Below are 10000 nucleotides of genomic sequence, written 5' to 3' on the forward strand. Positions count from 1 at the left end.
GAGGGAAAGATGAATGCAGCGATGTACAGAGACATCCTGAATGAAGACCTGCACAAGAGTGCTCTCCACCTCAGACTGGGGCGACGCTTCATCTGCCAGCAGGACGATGACCCAAAACACACCGCCAACATATCAATGGAGTGCTACAGCAACAACTCGCTGAGTGGCCCAGCCAGAGCCCAGACCTAAATCCTATTGAACATCTCTAGAGAGATCTGAAGATGGCTGTACACCATCACTTTCCATCCAGCCTGATAGAGCTTGAGAGGTCCTGCAAAGAGGAACGGGCAAACATTCTAAGAGACAGCTGTGCAGAGCTCGTGCATCATATTCAGAAAGACTCGAGGCTGTAATCACTGCCAAAGGTGCATCAACAAAGTATTGAGCAAAGCCTGAGAATATTGATGTACATCTGGGCTTGATTTTAACTTTTTTACTTGGTAGCACTGACAACATGCTAACCTCACTGTGTGCATAATCAGACATGTTGTGCTCTCCGTAATGCAGTTTTGAGCATGCGGGTCAGTTTAGGAGCGGGATCGGTTCACACTGCAGATCTGATATTGCCACATCTATAAGAGCAGCCATGCACAAACAGCAGATCTGAGGAGAAATCTGATTTAAGCACAGAACCTCGCAGGGTGAACAGAGGCAGGGAAGAGTGATTCAGCACGTTTTTAGAAAAAATCTGAACAGGTCGCACTAAAACATCATATGCAGTCGCACAAATGCTCCCAGACATATTATGAGGTCGCTAGATTACATTTCGGGCGCATACGCAACCAAAGAGGTCGCAATTTCGAGCCCTGTACATGAGATTTTACAGCTTTCTATTTTAATAAATGTGCAACAATTTCAGAAACTCTCTCCACATGGTCATTATGGGGGATTGTGTGTAGAATGTTGAGGAGATCAGTCAGTTACTCCATTGTGGAATAAGACTGGAGCATAAACACATGTGAAGGGGAAAAGGGCTCAGTATCAAATGAACAACTCGTGTCTGCAGTATTATTTAATCCATTAATCCCTTTAATCCATTTGTGGATCTTTAAACAACCCAGGCTCATTGTGGAAACCCGCGGACGTTTCTGGAGACCGTGGAATACGGGTGGGTACGTGCGCTGCAGTGTTTGTTTTTGCGAATCCGCGAGAGGCCGCTGTTGTGCGCTTTTTCACATCGCAAACGCCTCTCGCGAGTGCAGTTCGCGCCCGCGCTGTTCTCGCGTAAACCCACCAGAGGCCCCTGTCCAGTGGCGTAGCGGACGGGCCCGCAGGGCCCGCACCGCGGGGGGGCCCCGCGTGATTAGGGGGCCCCGCGTCGTCGCGATTTTCAATAAACTGTTGGGAACAACTGTGGTCGGAACCAAAGTTCACAGGTCTGTGTTCTCTGAACACCTCTCAAGCGGTGGACTACTTCATTCTGATTGCTTGCCGCTAATGTTGCCAACTTAGCGACTTTGTCACTAGATTTAGCGACTTTTCAGACCCCCTTAGCGACAAATCTAGCGACTTTTTTGTGTGTTATTGGAGATTTTTTTAGACTGTCATTTGTCCATACTGTAGCGTCCCTACTCTTCTCAACGAGCTGCGTGTGATGCCGCCGGCCCCTCCCCCGCCTCACAGCACTGACAGGCGGCCCAGTCAGTCCGCGTACAGCAGCCTCTCCCACCTGCAGCCCGAGAGCAGATCACCCCTCTGCGTACCGACGACAAATGATTTAGCACAGGCAGTGTGAAGGTATTTCCCTTGTACAGTCAAACCGATCTGCTTCTACTTTATTTTAACAATTTATTTGGACCGTTTATTCTTTTCTTGTTCACAATCACAGATATTTTAGTGACAGTTTCTGAACTTGTCTGAGTTTATTTCATATGAGAGATTACTGCACATTCACTAACGCAGTGGTGGGAGTAACGAATTACAACTACTCACGTTACTGTAATTAAGTACATTTTTGGGGTAATTGTACTTTCATGAGTAAAATTTTTGGCCTGTAATTTTACTTGTACTTGAGTACAAATTCAGCCGAGTAATCTACTTCGTTACTTTTATAATGACAATTAGTTACAGAGTACTGTAATATTTCAGCCACGCACTGACCAGCATTTCGGTAGCCAATAAAAAAAGCTGATCTTAACGGACCAATGAAAAGCCTGGTACATTATTTGAACCGAAAATCAAGTTCAGGCTACTGCAGACGTGACCGTCATCATACAGTCACAAAGTTATCAATTGACATATGGAGATTTAAGACAGAAGAAATGAGGAAGAAATAGCAGAGGATGACTGCATGGCCACACCCGGAGGAGCTGTTCATCACCTACAGGTACATAGGGAAGAAAGGGGACAGATGTGCTGATGTAAATAGCTATGTTATCATCTAAAATGCTAATTAAATATATGCCCAAAACTGGAATATCGCATAAAAGACTGCAAATAAAGCAGCGTTTCTGTCCATCAAGTCAAAGAGAACAAAATTGCCACCTTCTGATTAACTGGCGACAGTAACGTTAAGTAAAAACAGAATTAGCATCAGTAGGAGCAGCTGCGTGAATAAATTATCTTCATTTAATAAGTGACTAGCGCATCAGAAGGCAATCCTGCACGCAGTGAACGCGCGCTGGCGTTTGAAGGCGCGAGACACGGAGTGCAGAAACTCTTGACAATTCTGGAGGTCATCAGTGGTGGTAAGAGTACAAAAAAATTGTACTCAATTACAAGTACTGTTACATTGCTGAAATTGTACTCAATTACAAGTAAAAGTACTGGTGTTAAAAAGTACTCAAGTAAAAGTACAAATTACTCTTCGTAAAAACTACTCAAATTACAAAATTACAAATTACTTTTTTAACTTGGCGGTATAGGTGGAATTATCCATAAATGCGGAGTCAGACAAGATCCAGGTAGTAAAACACATTTTACATAACACATTTTAAGATATTATAAACACTTTTAAAACTGTGTAAACAGCATTAATTATAGATTATAATTATAGAGCAACTATAGAGGAAACCCACGCCAACATGGGGAGAACATGCAAACTCCACACAGAAACACCAACTGACTCAGCCAGGGCTTCAACCAACAAACTTTTTGCTTTGAGGCGATAGCGATACCCACTGCGCACCATGATTATTTTACAAAAACAATGTTCTGCTATTTTGAGTATAAAGATAACAGAAATATGCACAAATGCACGACTTTTTATCATTTCAAATGATGCCTCTTTTATCTGTACGATCAATAGATGATTTAATATATAAAAAAACACTTGCAAATTATGGAGAAATTTTGTTAATTACCTAATTCGCGAACTGAACCGTCAGAAACCATAGAACAACACTGCCTAGTGCCTAAACATATTATTAATAAATTAAATATCACACAAATTAAGTTATGTCTTATTACCATAATGTTTTTTTTTCAGATTATAGACTGAAGTCTTGTAAAAAAAAAAGGGTTTCTGAAGATATCATAATGTCAAATTTAAGACTTTTTAAGACTCTGTCACATCTTTAATATTGTTCAATTTTATTATTTAATTTTAAAAATAATTATTTTTCATTATTTTTATAATTTATTATGATTACAAAGTTGGGTGACGGGGTGGGGCAGTGGGTAGCGCTCTCGACTCAAGGCAAATAGGTCGCTGGTTCAAGCCTTGGCTGGGTCAGTTGGCATTTCTGTGTGGAGTTTGCATGTTCTCCCCGTGTTTGCGTGGGTTTGCTCAAGATGCTCCGGTTTTCCCCACAGTCCAAAGACATGCATTTTAGGTGAATTAGGTAAGCTAAATTGTCTGTTGTTGTAAATGAGAACGGGTTGCAGCTGGAAGGGCATCCGCTGTGTAAAACATATGCTGGATAAATTGGCGGTTCATTCCGCTGTGGCGACCCCAGATTAATAAAGGAACTAAGCCAAAAAGAAAATTAATGAATGATTATAAAGTTTTATAACTTTTCAAGATTTTTTAAATAAAAGTTTGATGCATCACTCACTTGTGTTTATATCTCGGACAGTTCTATCTATTAAAGTTAAATATCAATGACAACAGAACATGGGTTACTCTAAAAAAAAAATTTTTTTTTTTATTCTGGCAAGAATAATAGCAAAAAATAAAAAAAATTTTGCCCACTCAACAATTGACACATTTTTGTCTGGCTAGTTTCTGTCCTCTACTAATGAGCTGAAAAGGCAATAATGGTCCAACAATCCTGTCCATCATCACCAATAAAGCCTAGAAATTGGACATCAGTATACTGTAAGCCGATGGGTTCATATATTATTTTCCAGTTATCAAATACTTAATTTGTTACTTAATTTTTGTTACATTGCTTTAACTTCAAAATGATCCATCAGTGTAAAACTTATAAATGGTGGAAAAACATATTCTGTAATCATAAAACCACCTGGGTCTCCACATTTGCCATGGCCTCTTTTTTGTTGTAATAAACTTATCCCCCAGGTTTTTCCAAACTTTAACAAAACACTTCCTTTCCATGGCTGTTGCAATTTCTAGCCAATAATTATTGGTCATCTGGTTATCTCTTTGCTGATCACGCATGGTCGGATAGTTAAGATGTCTGTACAGTCGTACTGTTACAGACAAAATCTCTTCAAAGTGATTCAAATTCAACTCAAATCAAGCGCGGCGCCGCGCGAACTGTTCACCCGAAATCATGTCCCGCGCATCCAAAGTGAACCTCCGCAAACACGGCGATGACGTCACATTCGCCGCGCGCACTGAGCTATTGCATGCTGGGCTTATTTGTAGTTTTAATACTGCAAATTACAATAGGACAAGTGAAATAAAGAACTACACCACCACGAAACCAAGCAACAACAAAAAAATAATTTAAATGAGCATTAGAAGTAACGTTACATGTACATCGGAAAAATAAGACCTGTGCAAACATATTTCAGATCTAGAACAGCGAATTTAAGACTTTTTAAGGGCTAAAAGATGTTTATATTTTAGACATCACATTGTAAAACATCTAAAGTGTTGTTTTGGTCATTCTAAACCGCCTCAACCATTTCAGTATTATATTATATTAATAATGACCTCCAGAATTGTCAAGAGTTTCTGCACTCCGTGTCTCGCGCCTTCAAACGCCAGCGCGCGTTCACTGCGTGCAGGATTGCCTTCTGATGCGCTAGTCACTTATTAAATGAAGATAATTTATTCACGCAGCTGCTCCTACTGATGCTAATTCTGTTTTTACTTAACGTTACTGTCGCCAGTTAATCAGAAGGTGGCAATTTTGTTCTCTTTGACTTGATGGACAGAAACGCTGCTTTATTTGCAGTCTTTTATGCGATATTCCAGTTTTGGGCATATATTTAATTAGCATTTTAGATGATAACATAGCTATTTACATCAGCACATCTGTCCCCTTTCTTCCCTATGTACCTGTAGGTGATGAACAGCTCCTCCGGGTGTGGCCATGCAGTCATCCTCTGCTATTTCTTCCTCATTTCTTCTGTCTTAAATCTCCATATGTCAATTGATAACTTTGTGACTGTATGATGACGGTCACGTCTGCAGTAGCCTGAACTTGATTTTCGGTTCAAATAATGTACCAGGCTTTTCATTGGTCCGTTAAGATCAGCTTTTTTTATTGGCTACCGAAATGCTGGTCAGTGCGTGGCTGAAATATTACAGTACTCTGTAACTAATTGTCATTATAAAAGTAACGAAGTAGATTACTCGGCTGAATTTGTACTCAAGTACAAGTAAAATTACAGGCCAAAAATTTTACTCATGAAAGTACAATTACCCCAAAAATGTACTTAATTACAGTAACGTGAGTAGTTGTAATTCGTTACTCCCACCACTGGAGGTCATTATTAATATAATATAATACTGAAATGGTTGAGGCGGTTTAGAATGACCAAAACAACACTTTAGATGTTTTACAATGTGATGTCTAAAATATAAACATCTTTTAGCCCTTAAAAAGTCTTAAATTCGCTGTTCTAGGTCTGAAATATGTTTGCACAGGTCTTATTTTTCCGATGTACATGTAACGTTACTTCTAATGCTCATTTAAATTATTTTTTTGTTGTTGCTTGGTTTCGTGGTGGTGTAGTTCTTTATTTCACTTGTCCTATTGTAATTTGCAGTATTAAAACTACAAATAAGCCCAGCATGCAATAGCTCAGTGCGCGCGGCGAATGTGACGTCATCGCCGTGTTTGCGGAGGTTCACTTTGGATGCGCGGGACATGATTTCGGGTGAACAGTTCGCGCGGCGCCGCGCTTGATTTGAGTTGAATTTGAATCACTTTGAAGAGATTTTGTCTGTAACAGTACGACTGTACAGACATCTTAACTATCCGACCATGCGTGATCAGCAAAGAGATAACCAGATGACCAATAATTATTGGCTAGAAATTGCAACAGCCATGGAAAGGAAGTGTTTTGTTAAAGTTTGGAAAAACCTGGGGGATAAGTTTATTACAACAAAAAAGAGGCCATGGCAAATGTGGAGACCCAGGTGGTTTTATGATTACAGAATATGTTTTTCCACCATTTATAAGTTTTACACTGATGGATCATTTTGAAGTTAAAGCAATGTAACAAAAATTAAGTAACAAATTAAGTATTTGATAACTGGAAAATAATATATGAACCCATCGGCTTACAGTATACTGATGTCCAATTTCTAGGCTTTATTGGTGATGATGGACAGGATTGTTGGACCATTATTGCCTTTTCAGCTCATTAGTAGAGGACAGAAACTAGCCAGACAAAAATGTGTCAATTGTTGAGTGGGCAAAATTTTTTTTATTTTTTGCTATTATTCTTGCCAGAATAAAAAAAAAAATTTTTTTTTTAGAGTAACCCATGTTCTGTTGTCATTGATATTTAACTTTAATAGATAGAACTGTCCGAGATATAAACACAAGTGAGTGATGCATCAAACTTTTATTTAAAAAATCTTGAAAAGTTATAAAACTTTATAATCATTCATTAATTTTCTTTTTGGCTTAGTTCCTTTATTAATCTGGGGTCGCCACAGCGGAATGAACCGCCAATTTATCCAGCATATGTTTTACACAGCGGATGCCCTTCCAGCTGCAACCCGTTCTCATTTACAACAACAGACAATTTAGCTTACCTAATTCACCTAAAATGCATGTCTTTGGACTGTGGGGAAAACCGGAGCATCTTGAGCAAACCCACGCAAACACGGGGAGAACATGCAAACTCCACACAGAAATGCCAACTGACCCAGCCAAGGCTTGAACCAGCGACCTATTTGCCTTGAGTCGAGAGCGCTACCCACTGCCCCACCCCGTCACCCAACTTTGTAATCATAATAAATTATAAAAATAATGAAAAATAATTATTTTTAAAATTAAATAATAAAATTGAACAATATTAAAGATGTGACAGAGTCTTAAAAAGTCTTAAATTTGACATTATGATATCTTCAGAAACCCTTTTTTTTTTACAAGACTTCAGTCTATAATCTGAAAAAAAAACATTATGGTAATAAGACATAACTTAATTTGTGTGATATTTAATTTATTAATAATATGTTTAGGCACTAGGCAGTGTTGTTCTATGGTTTCTGACGGTTCAGTTCGCGAATTAGGTAATTAACAAAATTTCTCCATAATTTGCAAGTGTTTTTTTATATATTAAATCATCTATTGATCGTACAGATAAAAGAGGCATCATTTGAAATGATAAAAAGTCGTGCATTTGTGCATATTTCTGTTATCTTTATACTCAAAATAGCAGAACATTGTTTTTGTAAAATAATCATGGTGCGCAGTGGGTATCGCTATCGCCTCAAAGCAAAAAGTTTGTTGGTTGAAGCCCTGGCTGAGTCAGTTGGTGTTTCTGTGTGGAGTTTGCATGTTCTCCCCATGTTGGCGTGGGTTTCCTCTATAGTTGCTCTATAATTATAATCTATAATTAATGCTGTTTACACAGTTTTAAAAGTGTTTATAATATCTTAAAATGTGTTATGTAAAATGTGTTTTACTACCTGGATCTTGTCTGACTCCGCATTTATGGATAATTCCACCTATACCGCCAAGTTAAAAAAGTAATTTGTAATTTTGTAATTTGAGTAGTTTTTACGAAGAGTAATTTGTACTTTTACTTGAGTACTTTTTAACACCAGTACTTTTACTTGTAATTGAGTACAATTTCAGCAATGTAACAGTACTTGTAATTGAGTACAATTTTTTTGTACTCTTACCACCACTGCACTAACGTTACACATCTATAATGATATACTGTATTCAAACAGCAATAAATTTAGTTAAATAAACATGCTTATATAAAGTGTATTGCAATTATAAATACCCCTTTATTAACCATAGGCTGTTAAACAGAAACGGTAGAACGTGATGACGTCAGTGATATGCAAATTGACGTGTGACGTATCCCCCCCCCTTCATCAGGGGGCCCCGTCAGCGATCCCTGCAGGGGGGCCTCCGCATTTTGCGCTACGCCACTGCCCCTGTCCGATTGACCGAATGACTGACTGCGCGACCGGCCAATCAACTGACCCGCCCTCCTCCTTCCCTGAACCCAACCAATGTTACCGATCTACCCGCCCGCCCGCCCGCCTGCTTCCCTAAACCCGAGCAACAGTTTACAAAAGCCGACAAAAAAAGAAAAGCACAGATTTTTTTTTTCTTCTACCGCGTTTCCGGATTTCACTGTGTTCTCACCCTGTTACGAAACTTGTTCACTTAATTTTTGGGATTCTGTTTTTGTCTTACCTGATTGCTAGAACCGCTCTTCCCCGGACTCGAAACCGATCGCCGTGGTCGACTCCTCTCCGCATCTCGAGCCTGCCGGCGTACACGCTGAGCTGAGTGGACAAACGGGTTGCAGTGGGGAAGCCCTCCACAAGGAGGTAAGCGGTCGGCCGGCAAGCGCCAAAGGGAACAGCGTCACACCGCCCCGCAACGTTCGCTTGAAAAAAATAAATGCAGCCATATGTACCTCCCGGGACGTAATCCTCTGTCTCCAGAAACGTCCGCGGGACTACGTTTTCAGAATGAGCTTGGGTTGTCTTTAAATGAAGAGAAATGAATGACGTCACTTACTTTCTCTTCTCCCCTGTTTAGAGTAAAGCTGAGCCTTTATTATCATGTATTAGTTTAATAAAGCGTGAACCGCGCTCACTTTAGATTAGCTCACACCCTAATAATAAAGCATTTATTGCAGTGATAATGAACTATTGACATATGCAGAATACTCAGATATCTGTGATGACTTGATGAGTTTATTAATCATTTACTAGCTCAGTCTGAATAATCCTGCATCTATTCTGAAATCACTACTCTGTAAACATCGCCATATTGAGTCATGAAAAACACTGAATAAAGTGTAAAGGCCGGTCATAAGCAGATCCTCCATCAGTGAAGAGTGGAGTGTGTGTGTATCAGCAGTGATCAGCGGCTCGCTCGCGTCTGTTATTGATCATCAGGTCAGTGTGTGCTGCCGCGGCTGTAGTGAAGCTGCTCCTGCGCTCTGGAGCTCGGTGTGTTCGACAGCGGGAGCGTCCTGCGAGAGCCGCGCTCCACACGCTCTTTATTAAAACCCTCTCTCACTTCTGTTCATACCTGACGAGCCCTACACACTGATATGAACACGCACACACACACACGCACGCACGCAGACACACACACGCACGCAGCTTTCAGTGGGCGACTTTCATTACTACATATAAATAAAGCTTCATCTCCTCAAACCACAGCAGAGGTAAACCAGAGCCTCACACACACACACACACACACACACACGCTGGTGAATGTGTCTCAGCTGGTGTGTGCTGATTACTCCTGCAGAATGATGCTGTGTTGTAGACAGTAGTGTGTGTGTGTGTGTGTGTGTGTGTGTGTGTGTGTGTGTGTGTGTGTGTGTGTGTGTGTGTGTGTGTGAGCTCTAGGGACTCATTCACATCTAGATATGTGTGAGGTTGTACAAATCTGTGTCTGAGATCAGAATACACACACACACACACGATTAT

General features: G+C 40.1%; 1 protein-coding gene across 17 annotated transcripts in view; it reads right to left on the bottom strand.

Moving 5' to 3' along the window:
- ptprsb (protein tyrosine phosphatase receptor type Sb) overlaps nucleotides 1-10000 on the bottom strand; it is a 117080-nt gene that overhangs the window by 74453 nt on the left and 32627 nt on the right. The window lies entirely within an intron of this gene.

This window comes from Danio rerio, chromosome 2 (assembly GCF_049306965.1).
Source record: "Danio rerio strain Tuebingen ecotype United States chromosome 2, GRCz12tu, whole genome shotgun sequence".
NCBI lineage: Eukaryota > Metazoa > Chordata > Actinopteri > Cypriniformes > Danionidae > Danio > Danio rerio.